This window comes from Phyllostomus hastatus, unplaced genomic scaffold (genome assembly GCF_019186645.2).
Source record: "Phyllostomus hastatus isolate PE091 unplaced genomic scaffold, TTU_PhHast_1.1 phas_contig_1162, whole genome shotgun sequence".
In the NCBI taxonomy this organism is placed as follows: domain Eukaryota; kingdom Metazoa; phylum Chordata; class Mammalia; order Chiroptera; family Phyllostomidae; genus Phyllostomus; species Phyllostomus hastatus.
In genome coordinates, this window is record NW_025333537.1 from 11,795,492 (window position 1) to 11,811,118 (window position 15,627).

The window sequence follows — 15,627 nt, forward strand, 5'->3', positions numbered from 1 at the left end:
GGGGTGCTCCCAGGGGCGACAGCAAGAGCAGTGGCTGATACTGTCACTCAGCACCGCAGAGGCTCTTCGCCCGCCGGCCCCTCCCCCCTCAGGAGAGCACCTCGGGGGGCAGGCGCGACTTCACAGCCCCCCCCCCCACACACACACACAGAGGGAGACGGCTCAGAGGCTCAGTGGCGGGAACGCGGCTGCAGTGCGAACGGGGACACCTGGCCGGCCCCACCACGCCGCCGAGGACTCGGGGTAACCTGGGGTCGACGGGGTGTGCGCGAGCCACCAAGGTCCCCGGCCGCGGGACAAGCTGCTGGGGCCCCGAGCAGCCGCTAGGTGACCGGGGAAGAGGCTCCAGGAGGCCGAGTGAGGGTCAGCTGTCATCAGCCCCCTCCCGCTCTTCCCAAGGAAACCCCTGCCCGGCAGCCACGCGGGGACCTTCCTCCCACCCCCCAGCCTTCTCTTCCGGGGTGGGGAAACCGAGGCACGCACGTCCGTGAGCGGCCGGAAGCCGTGTTTTTAGACGGTGGGGCCCAGCACCGTCCTCCCGCCGGCCGGCCCCCTCCCTGACCTGCCAGAGCCCCCGGAGCCAGACCAGCCAGACCGGCCCCAGCGACCCCAGGCAGGGAGCAGGCCGCTGGTTCCTCTCGTCCCTTCCTGTTGGAGTCAGACACCGGCCGGCGCCCGGGCCTTCTCAGAGACCGGCCCCGGCACCCCGGGAACCGCATCCAAGCCCCCGGGGCTGTCCGTGCTCCAGGCAGGCTCGGGCTGGGCTGCGCCGTTCCAAAGCCCCTTCTCTCGCCTCCCCGGGAGGGAGCTGGGCAGCAGGGATGGGAGGGGTTTGGGGGGTTGCTGAGTGACCTCCCAGGGAGGCAAAGCGTCCGAGACCGGAAAGACCGCCCGAGCTGCGCCCTCCACGGGGAGCCAGCACCAGCACCCTCCACCCCGGGGCCTCCCACCGCGAGCCCCCGACCAGACGCTGCCGCAGGCCACTCCCGGAATCCCGTCGGCCCGGCCAAGCTCTGGGGGCCGTGGGAAAGGTCGGTGACGGCGTCAGAGGACACGCTCTGATGGGGGACGCGGAGGCCCGGGGCCCCGAGAGGAGAGGGGTCCTTAGACGGGGGGGGCCCCCGTCGAGGCCCCGCCTCTGCAGGCAGCGGTCCGCTCAGCGGGAAATGCGGGTTTTCCCGTCCCCTGCCTCTCTCGGGGTCCCCACAAACCGTGCCTGCGGGGGCGGGGAGGGGGGCTCCGGTGACTAGAGGGGACCCTCCGTCCAGCTCCCGTTCAGCATCCAGCCCCAAGTGGACGGGATCCCAGCGTGCTCCCTCCCCAGGCGGCCACTGCTGCCTGACCAGGCTTCCTGACCAGCACGGAGATCAGGCTGGACTCGGGGTGGGGGCCAGGGGAGGGGGACACGGGGAGAGAGAGAGAGACAGGGCACTGGACACATCCCCTGGTTTCGCCTCCTGCTCCCCTGCCCCGCGCGCCCCAGCGCCCCGAGACCTGGGCGGGTGGCCACCCCCTCTCCGCGCTGCCTCGGTTTCCCCATCTGAAAGGCCACTTAGGAGACGCTTTTTGTCGACACACGCCGCCCCACAGAGCGCGCCTCGGCCGTGACCCAGAGCAAAGCGCCAGCAGCTGCTGCCACGTGGACGGTCCTCGAAAAAAGACGGCGCTGAGGGAGGGACGCCGGCCACGGAGGGGCCACCGAGGCCACGGGGGGTGGGGGGGTTCCGTGGACGGGAACGTCCCAAAGAGGCAGAGCCACGGGGACGGAAAGCGGGTTAGTGCTGGCCGGGCCGGGGAACGGAGGGGGCCGCTCCCGGGGACAGGGTTTCCTCCTGGGGCGACGAACACAGGTGAGAACTAGACGGAGACGGAGGCTGTCCGACACTGTGACTAAACGTACTAAAAACTCACGAGTCGCTCACTTACAAACGGGTAATTGTACATGATCCGCAGGAAAAAGATGGTTTGGTTGAGTGGCCACCGTTCCCCCGCCCAGGTCACTGCCTTCCTGAGAGACAGCGTCCGCCTTCCCGCTGGTCAGAGCCCCTGACCCCAGGCCTGGAGCCGGCAGGCACCGCGCACTTACTGGGCACTGACTGTATGCACTGGGCGTGGGGACACAGCCGGAACGAGACACGGCAGCCTGCTCCGCGGGGCTGACCTGAAAGAGGTGAGCGAGTCGACAGGAGACACAGACGGGATGGAATTCAAGCAGCGACACCGCTGTGGACAGGTGGCTCCTGGGGCCGGGACGGTCCACAGTGGCCCGGGAGGGGCGAGGGACTCAGTGTGGAAACCTCCCGGGGGCCGTGTCCCACGTGGAGACACAGCCCGGACGGAGGCCCCGAGGGGAGGTCCGGGACAGCCGGGACAGGTGAGCCACGGCGGTGTGTGGCCAGGACCGCCCGCCAGGTCACAAGCTCCAGGTGGCCTAGGGCCCCGGGGCCACCAACAGGTCTTGAAATCTGAAGTGTTGTTAACGTAACACCTGCAGCTGCATCCGTGTCCTGGGGCCGCTCACACTAGTGACCCCAGTCCAGGGGGGCTTAAAACTCCGCAGTTTGTTCTCCGACCGCCCTGGAGGCCAGCGGCCCGGCATCGTGGGGGCGGCTGGGGTGACCCCGCCTTTCGGGGCTTCCAGAGGAGGGTCCCTCCTGCCTCCTCCAGCTCCCGGTGGCCGCAGGGCTCCTGGGCTCCTGGACCCGTCACTCCCACCTCTGCCTGGGTCGCAGGTCGCATGGGCCTCCCCTCCGTGTCCACCGAAGTTAGGGCCCATCGTGATCTTGGAGGATCTTATCTCCGTCCTTAACTTGACCTCATCTGCACAGACCCCGGGTCCAAACAAGGTCCCATGACCGGTTCCAAGCGGACATACCCTTTGGGGCCACAACTCGGCCGCCGGCCACACACTTCATCAAGACTCGCCAAGATTCGGGGCACAGGACACTCCAGCCGGGCCTGGCCCGCCCTCTCCTCTCCTCAGGATTCTGGGGAGCCAGGCGACAGGCTGTGGGGAGACACCTGAACACCTTAGGGAGCCTCCCCCGCCCCTGTGCCCGGCCCTCTCCCGCCTGAGCCACCCAAGAACAGACCCCAGATCCCCTTCCGTACGAGGGGCAGCCGGGAGCTGCCCACGGGGGGCTTGCAGGAAAGGGTGCCCTTGACCGGGAGCTCCAGCGGGCCACGACCTTAACCGGCATGGAGACATCCGGACCCAAATGCACCCTGCCTTCCCCATCCCTCCACCTGGGCACCGAGGTGCCCACGTTGGTGGCCAGGGAGAGTGCACTGTCTTTTGGGCTGTTTTTATTCTGAAAGGGCTGCCCCCACTCGCGGCCACTCTGAGCCGGGAGCAGGCAGAGCCCGCTGCAGAGCACCCGCCAGTGTGGCGGGGCAGGGGCGGCGGCTGCCTGCCCTGAGGCCTCAGGAGCCCCCTCCGGGGGGTGGGGGGGCGCGCGGCAGAGGAAGGAGGAGGTGTCCGGGAATGCCCCTGGCCACCGCCACCGGCTGGGTCCCGGGACCCACGAGGGAAGGGCAATTTTACCAGGCAGACCCCCACACACGCAGCCCAGGGGCAGGCACTGGGGGCAGAATTCACCCAGGCCCCTCAGGCCTCCCGACAATCCCACACACACCCCCGTTACAGACGGGGGACTCGAGGTTCGGAGCCATGGCATGCCTTGCCCAGGGGCACCCGGGAGGAACGGCAGGGCCTGACCCCGGGGAATGCGGCACCTGGGCCCGCATCACTAACCGCAAGGCTCGCCCTCTCCCAGGAGACCTCAGGCAGCACTGGAGGGCTCTGAGACACCGCGGGGGCCGGAGGGGGGGCCCTGGGCCCTGTGTTTGGGAAAGGACCTCTCCAGGGGCGTTGAATGTGACTTCCCAAGCCTTGGGACCTTCTGGTACATTCCGTGGGACATTCTGCCCAGACAACAGAAGGCAAAATACTTTCAGATAAAAGTCACAGCTAAGAACAGAGGCCACAAAATGATGACAGCCAGCTGTGGCCAACAAGGAAGCTCTTTCTCACACACGTTTTTTTTTAAATCAGGACATTGCTTATAAAGTCCAGATTTTGGCCTCTGTTGGGGGAAAAATAGATCATTCAGCACGCCAGCTGGTCACAATCCTCACCCCTGCCTTCTGCCTCATGCCCTTCCGCAACTGCGTCTGAGTTTGGGACACCCCTTCCCCCGACCCTGGCCTCCTGCCCCGGCTGTTGAAGACAGATGAACAAGTTCAAGGCACACGGACAGGAGAGAGGAGTGACACTCCTGAGTCTGCTTCACCTTGGCTGGTGGAGGTGGTGACGTGAGAACCTGCCTGAGAACACGGCCCCTGTGGGCTCTCCCCAAGGCAAGGTTTAAGCTCCTGGATCCAGCCATGCCTGAACTTGTCATCCCTGGACTTTGCCATTATGCGCAAATTCCCCCTCGTGGCCTGAACCTGCCTGAGTATGTTTCCGCCACAACCTGGGAGTCCTAACTAATCACCCCGGGTCTGGCCTTCACCCACACTGGGCCACGGACGCCCGCCCCGAGCACAGATTCCAGTGTGGTCACGCTCCAGCGACCTGAACTCTGCCTGCACAGCCTTCCCCGCCCTGGGTGGCACTCATTGAACCGACACTCTCTCGGGACGCTGAACTCCTCAAAGGCGTGGGCAATGTCCAGCTTTTCCATCTGGCTGGGGACCTGGGGTTCACATGGGCGGCACGTGAGAGCAACCCCGACCCCAGTCACCCTCATCCTTCCTGACCCCAACATGAGGTGGGTACGGCTGGCCTCTTCTCCGCCCCACCACCCCCCACCACGACTCCCGGACAGACAGACAGCCAGGCTTGCCAGTCAGGCTAGCTGAGGTCACCACCACAGCCCGGACCCGGGCACAGCCAGCCTGTGGCCCGCACGGCCCACCCACTTCTCAGACGGAGAGGCGGCGCCACCCCCCACCCCGACACGCACACCGGGGGCCCGGAGTGGCCTCCACTCCCTGAACCCAGTGCTGAGGGCAGGTTCGAACACCAGCTCCACCACCATGGGCCGTGACCTCACTCAATCGCTCCACCCGCCGCCCCGAGCCTCAGTCTCCTCGTCTGGAAAATGGGTCTAACGACCCTGCTCGCAGTGCTGCAGGCAGGACCGGGAGGGCGTGCCCAAAGAGGTCGCAGAGCCCAGCCACAGACAGAGAGAGGAGAGACCGGGGAGGAAGCGACTCTCACTCCACACACGGGGTTGCCCTGGGACCGACTATGGCGGAGGGGGGGGGGGGCACCAGGGTGCGGTTCTGCGCGGCGCCCGTTCGGATCCGCGGCAACCGTGGACGGACCAGGCTCTGGGCTGCCGCCCTACGCTAGCCCGTCCCCACAACTCATAGAGAAACACACAGAGCCTTGTCCCGGCACCAGCCCGGGGCGGGTGGGCAGGCTCAGCAGGGAGCTGGCGGGTGGGCAGGAGAAAGGGCATGGCCTCAGGGGCAGGCAGCCTGGGGCACAGCCCCCCCCACCCCGTGTGACCTCGGGCAGGTCACTGCACCTCCCTGCTCCCCGGTTTCCCACGGAGTGGTGACAATAACAATCCCTCCTTCTGGAGGGATTCTGGGAGATTAAGTAAATCGTACCACGTACAGGGGAGGACAATTACTATTAGGAACTGTCGCTGCTACGGCTGCCGGCACTGGTGACCGTTCCAAGCCTCAGGCGGGTTTAGAACCCCGACTGCCGGGCCCAAGACAAGGCCCCCAGACCCCGGGGGCCCGCCGGGCTGCCCCCCACAGGCAGCGCCCCCCTCCGCCCCGCGGCTGGGGGCGGGGGTCACCGCCAGAGGGGAAGAGACGCACGTCAGAGCCTGGGATGAGACACTAGCACCCTCCTCGGGCGGGCATCCATCCGTAATTATGAATTCGATGTAATTAGGCACCCCACTAACTTCGTTACTTATTTATTTACAGGATTGCTTATTTAATTTGCGGGCCTCCTTCCCTGAAAAGTCGTCTTAGCTAACACTCCTCGGGCGAGGGAAGGGGGGGAGGCCGCGTCTTCTGTCCCCTCCCCCATTCCGGGCTTCCTCCAGTCACACGCCTGACCCGCCCCCCCCGAAACAGCCCCCCCGCCGTCGGACCCAGACTCGGACCCTCCTTCACACCCTCGGCGACCCCCCGACAGGGGAGACCCGGCGGGACCCTCGGGACCAGCACACCCGTCACAGCAATGAGAGACTGGCACCCCCCCCCCGGCCTGGGGGAGGGCAGAGAGCACTCGACACCAGCGCAACGGCTTCAGGTACGAAGCTTGCCCTGCCGGAGCCTCGGTCGCCTCATCTGTAAAATGGGAGTGTTAACAACACCCCCCGCAGCCGGCTGACACCGACCCCCAACTGCCGCCACCCAGGGCCACGCACGGCCCTCGGCCCACGCGATACGGCGAGAGAAACCAACGAGAGGCACCAAGACTTTCTAGTTTGATTTGTCAGAGCTCAAAACTGGAAACAGCCGAAAGGGCCACCCACTCACGAACGGGTGGACCAACGGGGATACGTTCACGCCGTGGAGCTCTACGCCGAGATAAAAAATAATAAACTGTCGACGCGTGCAACGACACAGGTGGTGGATCTCAAAAACACGCGGAGAGAAGGAAGCCCAGCACAAAAAAATGCACCCGAGTACACGCTTTGTCATTCCACTACAAAAACCTAGACGATTCTGCGACGGGCCCGTGGGTGCTTCTGGTGGGGGGCGGGGGTTCTCGTGGGGGTGATGGAAACACTCCACAGTGACTGTGGTGGTTGTTACCGTTTGTCAAAACTCATGGGTGAGTCCTGTTAAGTCTTTTTTTTAAAAGAGTATTTATTCATTTATAGAGACAGGGGAAGAGGAGAGAAAGAGAGAGAAACATCCGTGTGTGGTTGTTTCTCACGCGCCCCCTACCGGAGACCTGGCCGGCAACCCAGGCATGTGCCCTGAGGGGGAATCGAACCGGCGACCCTTTGGTTCACAGGCCGGCACTCAGCCCACTGAGCCACACCAGTCAGGGCTCATGGGGGAGGCTTATTACAGGTTAATCGCATCCCCATAAAGTTGGTTATTTTTTTTTAACGAGAACAGGAAAATATACAGGTGTAGAGGAGCACCCCTAACCCGACCCAGGGCCCGGGGACTGGTTCCCGGCGTCCAGGCCAGGTCTGCGGGGCCTGTCGCTGGCCCTCGAGTTCCCCAAGCCCCTGATGCACGAGTGCTGGACCAGGAAGGTCGGGGCTCGCCTCCCTGCCCGTCAAGGTCCCCGTCCACAAAGGCGGGCTATAAATAGCATGCTCCTGCGAGAGCGACTGTGCACGGAGCTGAGGGGAAGCGCCGGCTGGCTGCAGGCCCAGGCATACAGCAGGGGCCTCATTACTGCTGCTGCAGAACGACGGCCGGGCGGGCGCCAGGGGAGGGGTCTGTCCCAAGGGGGGCACAGTGGGCCCTGGGAGGTCACCAGGCCTAAGGGGAGGACATGGGGTAGGACGAGGGTCACCCCAGAGCCCACCCACTTACGAGAGACAGATAATAACGAGAGGGCAGCGGGGCGTGTCTGCCTGGCGGAGGGCGCCCCGGGAGGGACGGGGTGGGCCGGCTGTGCGGAGGAGCCGCGGCAGGGGGCGGGGGCGGGGGCGTCCCCTGGGCCCGGTTAGCGGGCCGGCCGCGGGCAGATGCGCTCCACTGTCAGCCTTGTCCTCCCAGCCCGCCGGCCACCGCACCACGGGGGCACCAGTAATTGCTGTCATTTGAGGGTGGCCTGTGGGGAGAGGGAGGGGGTTGTGGGAAGGAGGAGGGGGGAGGAGGAGGGAGCGGTGGGGGAGGGGAGGACGGGCCGCCTGGAGCTGAGCCTCCTGAGCTGGAAGGAAAGAGACCCCCGCGGGCTCTCCTCCTCCTCCTCCACCCTGTGGGGTACCAGGGCCCCATCCAACGAGGGGCCCACTGCCCAGGGGACTAACAGCCCACAGGGGTGTGAGCCCCCCGACACACACCTGTCTGCCTGGTCCTGGCCTTCCCACCTGGGCCCCAGAGAGCCTGGGCCCCAGCCCCCTCCGCTGTGGGCCCCCACCCGCATCCGACCCCATGCTGCTCCCCGCCCAGCACCCATATCCACTCCAGCTCCGGGGGACCCAAACGCCTCCTCCTACAGGAACCATGCTAGCGGAAAGGGTCCCTTCCAGAGCAAGTGCCGGGATCCACTTCTCCCTCCACCACACGCACACCTGGGGACATCCTACCCTCCCCCGCACCCGGGCATCACCTGTGCAGTGGGGACAACGGCAGGTGCCCCCCCGCCTCGAGGCAGCGCTGAGGACCCACCGGCCTGGTCCCCTGCAGCGCTGAGAAAGGCTTGGGGCCCCGTGAGTAGGCAAGTGTGGGCGGCTGCCGCTGCCTCCGTCACCCCGGCCCTGTCCCCCTTGACCCTGCCTCCCTGCCCCGGCCTCCAGGCCGCCCCAGGTGACGAGGGCCCAGAAAGGCCGCAAGCTGCCCGCAGAGAGCTGGAGGGAGAGCAGGGATCAGCGTCCCTCCCGCTGCCCCTCCCCGGGCGAGCCTGGTCTCTGGGCTGCGGGAGCTCCTGGGAGCATCAGGGGGGGCGGCCCCCGCCCCCCCCCGCCCGCCCTCAGAGGTGATGGATCACCCCGGAGGAGGCGGCTAAGTGCTGGCAGACAAAAAGCCCTTTTATCGTCCTCGGGTGGGTCCTGGCATGACAAGCAGATAACTCAGCCCTGGAGGAAGGCTCCCCATTAGGCCTGTGGACGGATGGAGGGCTGGTGGGGGCGGGGGGGAGGAGGAGGAGGAGGAGGAAGGCAAAACACCAGGGCAAGGCCACCTTCCTCCCAACGTCAAAGGCACCAGGCACACAGGGGGAGACCTTGGGCAGACCGCTTGGAGGGACCCCCGACACCGGTGTTGCCCAGGCTCCCCACCTCCAAGGTGAAGGCCACCACGGGGGCCCTGCCCACCACAGGGACCCCGCCCGGCTCAGGAAACAGGAGCCTCCAGGGCTGTTCCTCCCTGGTCCTGCCTTCCTGGGGCCCTAGAGGGTCAGGGACCAAGGGAGAGGCCCGCCCGCCCCCCAATCCTGCCGACTCCTACAAAGGAAGCGGCCGTTCCCACAGCCCCGGGCCTTTGCACGGGCTGTCCCCTCTCTGAGACCACCCCCCCCCCACAGGCCTGCACACTCCTGCCCTTCCCTCCTGCAGGTGTCTGCTCAAATGCCCCCTAGCCAGGGAAGCCCACCCTGCCCACCCCCACTCAAAACTGCAGCCCCCAGCCCAGTCACGCTCCCCAAGCCCCCTCTGCTGGTCCCACACCCCAGAACTTCCCGTCTGCCCAGCAAGGATGGGGGTTTGTCCTTCTCATTCGCGGAGCTCAGAACAGGGCCTGGCACACAGTAGGTGCTTTTAGAAATCACCATGCCCCCTGGCTGGCGTAGCTCAGTGGATTGAGCGTGGGCTGCGAACCAAAGCATCGCAGGTTCAATTCCCAGTCAGGGCACATGCCTGGGTTGCAGGCCATGACCCGCAGCAACCGCACATTGATGTTTCTCTCTCTCTCTCTTTCTCCCTCCCTTCCCTCTCTAAAAAATAAATAAATAAAATATTAAAAAAAAAAAAAAAGAAGAAATCACCGTGCTGTGAATGAACGTCTCGGAAGAGGACTGAAGTCTGACAGCGGTCTGTCCTGACCCAGACCGTGCCGAGCGCCCACTGTGCGCCCAGCGAGGGGGCCCATTTGACAGATGAGGAAACTGAGGCACGGCCATGTCTCAGCTCCCAGGGGTTTGCACCCAAGCCTGTGGGAAGCCTGCCTGCGGCACAACCCCCCCAGGAACCCAGGACACCAGTGCAGGGCTGGGGGTCAGGAACCAGGACCAGAACTCGTCCCCGCGTGCCCTCCACACTGCGGTTCCAACCAAGCGGGGGTGGCAGCCAGGGGCCGGCACTCAGCAGCCAGCTCCAGAGCCCCCGCTGGGACCACCGGGCCGCTCCCGGGTAAAGCAGGACAGAGTAAGAGACACTGCACGCAGGCCGGAATGGTGGCTGGATCCCAGCCTCCAAGCCTTGGCCCGGCCCTTGCCGAGCCGCACCCGGACTGCCGCCCCCTCCCCAACACCCCCCACCCTGGCTGCCACTGGGGTCGCTGAAACAGTCACGGGGCTACAGTCCCAGCCATGTCCTTCCAGTCGAGAGACGGGACAGGTGACCATGCACCTGTGCCTCAGTGTCACCACTTGTAAAGCGGGGACAGCAGCCCACTTGAAAGACCCTTGCTCTAAGGGTCACCCAGCGGGGTGACACGTGACAAACACTCACTCTGACTAACAGCTCGCTGAGCGCACCCGGGGCCAGGTGCCGCTCGCGGCAGCCCTTGGAGGGGGCACTGTCACCCCCCCACTCACAGAGGGGGACGTGGAGGCACACAGAGAGGGGGTGGCTGGCCTGGGGACCCCGCGTGAAAGGGGCAGCGCCAGGCCAGGATCCCAGGCTGCCTCCTCTCACGCCAGAGCCAGTGACCGTGAGGCGGTCCACCCGCGTGCGTCCCGCCATGCCAGCCACCCCGACAGGAGGGCCCCTGCACGGTCCCGGCCGCCCCCAAGTCTGCAGCCCACCCTCCCAGCACAGAGCCCCCAGGAAGGAGGACATCCACACGCCCCCCTACACCACCAGGGACCACCCCACCCTTTCTCTTGGGCCTCGTCCGAAAATCACTGCCCTTGGCCAGGAAATACCCGCTCCCCGGTGGGGGGGTAGGCGCCACAAGCTCCTCCTGCCGTTCCCACCCTGGGCAACTCGGGGTGCCAGACCCCACCCCAGATGGTCCCCCTGAGCCCCCACCAGAGCCCCCCACCACACGCGCCAGGTGGAACCCAGCTCTCCCGCTGCTCCCGCACCCCCCCCCCGCGCCCCGGCCATGAGAAGGCCCCGCGAACCTGCCGGAGACGGCAAGGCACAGGGACAGACGTCAACCTACCAGAGACGGCCACCAGCAACGCCGTGTCCTCCGAGACTCTAGCGGCCTGCGGGGAAAACGGGGGTCTCGTGAGTCAAGAGCGTATCCTCCACCCTGGGGCTCCGACAGGCCCGCCTCGCCGTGGAGGCGGAGACGGGAGGCCCGAGGGCCCAGCACCCTGTGTCTCCACGACGACCCGAGAGGCAGGTGCCGCCCAGCTGTCGTCGGGCTCCAGAATCGGTGTCACGCCCCCGACCCAGGGCTGGGCGTCCGAGCCAGACCAAGGGGCCACAGAGGTGGCCCTCACACGGGTTGGGCCAGCGAGGGGCTCGGGCCCGTGGCGCAGTGTCCCCATGAAACCCCCCCGGTTAACTTCCCAGAGCACGCCACGAACAAGCGAGGAAGTGGCCCCCGCAAGAGTAGACCCACTACTCCCATTCAAACGTCTCCGGGTCTCCATCCTAAGCCAGAACCAGCACGATGACACCTATGTCCAGAATGCCGAGTCTACAGTAAGAAGAGCCAGCCGGCCGATACAAAAATGGGGAGCCCTGGCCGGGCCGCTCAGGGGGTCGGAGCGTCGGCCCGTATGCCCAGCGGCTGCAGGTTCGATCCCGGTCGGGGCACAGCCTAGGCTGCGGGTGTGATCCCCGGTCAGGGAGTGGGCGAGAGGCAACTCTCCAATGTTTCTCTCCCTCCCTCCCCGCCACACCCTTCCTGTCCCTAAAGTCCACAAAAACGTATCCTGACGTGCGGATGCAAAAAAAAGAAGGAACATGGGGGGGAAGGCTCCATAGCACTTCGCCGAAGTAGCCCCACCGACTGACGGACAAGGAGCTCGGAAGATGCCCGGCACCGGGATCGGCACCGGGATCGGCAGGGAGTGCCACCGCGCGGGCGTGGCGCTGCAGGAGGGGACGGACGGACGGTCCCGGGTGTCGGCGAGAACACGGGCCCAGCGAGCGGGGTGCCAGGCGGCGAGCCGGCTTCGGGAAGCTTCGGGAAGCAGGCTGGCGGTTTCTTATCGTGTCAAACCCCCCGCCGGGGGACCGCGTGCCCCAGCCACCCCACTCCTGGGTGGGTGCCCCCCCCCGGGGAAAACGGAAGCCCGTGTCCACACACAAGACGCGCACGTGAGTGTGCGTGACAGCGCTCCTCACCATCGCAACAAACCCGGGACAGTCGGACTCTCCGTCAGCAGATGAGGGACCGGCGGCGGTGGCCCCATCCGCACCGCGGGCACTGCGCCGTGACAGGGACGAACTGCGGAGACACGCGGCCACCCAGGGGACGGCCAGACCCGGGCTGGGCGCGCACGCCGGGCTCCCGGCTGCACACCCCCGGGTGCCGCTTGTGTGATTCTGGGGAGGGCCGAGCCCCACGTTCCACAGAGGGGACTGCCACAAAGGTTAGGACGCCGACCGCGTCTGGGGAGGACAGCAGGCAGCCATCGGTGTCCCCTAATAACTATTCATTCACCTGCGCCCGTGCGTTTCTGCCTTCTGTGCTGTGTTAGCGTCTGCACCAAAAACAAGTTCAAAACCAGCGCGGTGGGCAGAGCAGCGGAGAGATTTGGAGAGCCTGGACGCAGCAGTCCCAGCTCTTCCACGATGGGACGGTGGTCGTGACCTTGGGCAAGCCCCCAGGTCCCTCTGAGCTCCGTCTTCCCACCCAGAAAATGGGCCTGCGCCCCTGGGCGGTCTCCAAGGCCTGCCCCTTGCAACGCCGCTCAGGCCGGAGGGGATTTCCTGCGGCCCCGCCTTCCCCCCTAAACGCTCCGTGGGGTCAGGTCAGGTCAGGTTCTACAAAACCACCAGGGGCCCAGCGCGATGCCTGCCAGTTGGAAGAAAGGGAAGTGACGCCCACGTGAGCTCCCACGTGGCAGCCACGGCCGCAGGGTGAACCGCGCCAGGCCAGGAGGAGCAAGCCGCCGGGCCCCAAAAGATCCGGGCACTGGCCTCCAAGGGGGGTCCTCGCTTCCGGAAGCGACAGCAGGTTGGATTGGGGGACTTCAGGCACTGGAGGTGGGGGAGGGCCTGACACTGTCCCCTCAGCCATCTGGCTCATCTCTTCACCCCAGGGACCAGGGGACGCTCCGTGTCCCTGGGGCCAGGTGCCGCCCGCCCGGTCACTGCGGCAGAGGGCGGCCCACACAGCCGGGCTGGGAGGGAGGCAGACTTCCGTTTAAACACCACCAGGACGTGTCACTCTCCTTCCCCAGCGACAGTGGAGGCGTGCCCTGCCCCACGCAGGCTCCCCTTGACGCTGCCAGGGAGGCGGTCACGGGGTTCACTGAGGTCTGACCCCCTGCAGCCAGCGGCAGGGCGGCGTGGGCGGGAACAAGCTGACAGGGCCGGTGCAGGGGGCTCTGGCCCCGAGAGAGAGAGCCGGCCGGTGTGACAGTGAGGCACGCTGTCGGGGGCGGGGCCTGAGGAGCACCCCCAGACCCAAGTCCATCCGTCCGGGTTCCCAGAGAGGTGTGCCCTGGTACCAGCCCTCACAACAAGAACAGCCCCCCTCGCGCACAGCCCTGGCCGGACCCTGGGCGGCCCCGAGCTCCTGCTCCGCGGGCACTGTCCTGACCCGACCCTAGGTCAGACGAGGGGGCGGAACCCGCCCAGGATCGCACGGCAGGGGAGTCATGGGGCAGAGCCCAGGCATCCATCTGCCCCCGGCAACCCCACCATCCCCCGCCCCCACCCCCATGTGGCCCCGAACACGCTTCTCAGAAACAACCCCCCCACACCCAGCTCCCCGCTGTGGGGTGCGGGACGCAGCACAGACGGTCTGCAGAGACAGCGGCCGCCAGGAGCAATTAGACGCCAGGAAGGAGCTGGGATATCGACCGCTGCTGGAGGCAGGGGGCCGCCGGGCGCCAGGCCAGGCACAGGCCGGGCGGGAGGGCCGGGGGAGGGCTCCGCCCCCACGCCTGTGCAGGCGGCAGAGCTGAGAAGCCATCTGTCCGTCCACCTGTCTGTCCGCCGCCGGAACGGCAGCCCACCGGGGCCTGGAACTCCCTCCCAAGGGGTTCTCTGTGCCGGGCACAATGCTAAGCCCTTCGTGCTTATTAAGGGATCTAATTCTCACGCCCACCCGAGGCGCCGGTCCCTCTGATGGCTCCCCCCACACCCACCAGTTTTGCATACGGGGGGCGGGGGGGCAGTGAGGCAGGAGACCTCGCCCAGGTCCTTCCCACAGCTGAAATGTGCACCCAGCCACCCGAGGTCACCTCACGTACCCTGTGCTGGGGGCACCCTCGGGAACGGTACACGGGGGACGGTGGGGATGGAAACCTCCAGGGGCCTCTGAGGGTGCCCCTCTGTGGCCCATCGCAGTCCCCTGTAAAGACAAGTCAGGTTCTGCACGTAGCGGCACAAGGCTAGCACCCCGAAGCGTTAGCTGCTGGGCTCCCGGGGGACAGGCCGCCCGGCCCCAGGTGCCGACGCCGCAGACCCTCCCCGTCCAGGCGCAGGGTCTGGGCCCCCAGAGGCCACGGGGCGGGCCGGGCGCCACCGAGGAGAGCAAGGGCACCGCGGAGCCATCGACCGCCAGGAGCAATTAATTGCCCAGGTCAACAGATAGGGAAAGAGATTTGTCACCAGGGCCCAGGGGACACACAGCCCAGCGAGTCTGGCAACCCCGGCGGAAGGGCGGCTCCTGCTGACTCGGTCCTGAGGCAGAGTAGGGCCCTCCCCACCCCTCCCAGCACCCCCTTTCCCTGTCCCTGCCTCCCCGGGGCCCCCTGAGAGCTCCCCACTCACAGCCTCCAACCCCCACGGAACACCCCCATCCAGGGACGCAGCCTCTGACCCAGCGCAGGACCTGCACGAGGAGAGGGCCCCGGGACCCACCCACCCTGCAGGCGGCGCCCTCTGCAGGGACGCAGCCTCGGCAGCCCGGCAGCCCAGGATCTCCCCCGGGGGGGGGGGAGACACACAGCTCCCACCCTGGCTGCCCTGTGTCTCAGACCCCAGCTCTGCCGTGCTGCAAAGTCGCCTGAGGAAACCACCTCGCCTCTCTGAGCCTCAGTTTCCCCTTCTGTAAAAGGCGAGTGGTGCTGAGGGCCACTCTCTGTGAAATACGCAGCAGGGGGCTGAGCTCAAACTCGCTGCAGAGGTCCGGGGGGTCAGTCGCTAACCCCATCACCTAGGACCCAAGGCCCCGAGCCAGGCCAGGGCGAGACCACACGGAGCCCAGGCCCTGTCCCAGCCTCTGCAGCGGGACCGCAAGGGAGACTGGGGTGTGGGTGGCCACCATTCACACCCAGGCTTGGTGGCCAGCGGCCACGAGGACACACACAGCCCTCCACCCAGACCCTCCAAGGACAGGGAGCGGACTCCCTCTGAGCCTCACCCCACTTCCAGCCCCTCGTGCCTGCACCAAACCCTGCCCCGCCCCGCCAACATCCTGGACACACACAGTCCCTCGCTCCATTGTGTACCGTGAGAGACGCCAAGGAACCCCTCCCTCACCGCCCCCACCCCCCACCCCCGCCGTGCACAGGGGAAACCGAGGCCCAGGGCAGTTGGCGCAGGGCAGCCCCCAACCGGTTCTCTGGTGTCCCACAGGGACAAGGGCTCGGCCCAGCAGGTGCGCAGAAGCCCGGGTCCCCGAGGCCAGGGATGGCACTGAGTCACCGCGAGGAACTCTCCGGAAACC

At 66.6% G+C, this 15,627-nt stretch overlaps 1 protein-coding gene across 17 annotated transcripts in view; it reads right to left on the bottom strand.

Annotated features, from left to right (window-relative positions):
* NCOR2 (nuclear receptor corepressor 2) overlaps positions 1-15,627 on the bottom strand; it is a 155,305-nt gene that overhangs the window by 124,391 nt on the left and 15,287 nt on the right. For 16 of the 17 annotated variants that reach the window (XM_045845716.1, XM_045845803.1, XM_045845794.1 and 13 more), the window contains exon 2: positions 10,990-11,035. The exons of the other annotated variant lie outside the window; for it this stretch is intronic. The gene's annotated coding sequence lies outside the window, so the exon portion shown is untranslated. The remainder of the gene's footprint in view (positions 1-10,989; positions 11,036-15,627) is intronic. 17 annotated transcript variants of the gene reach the window in all.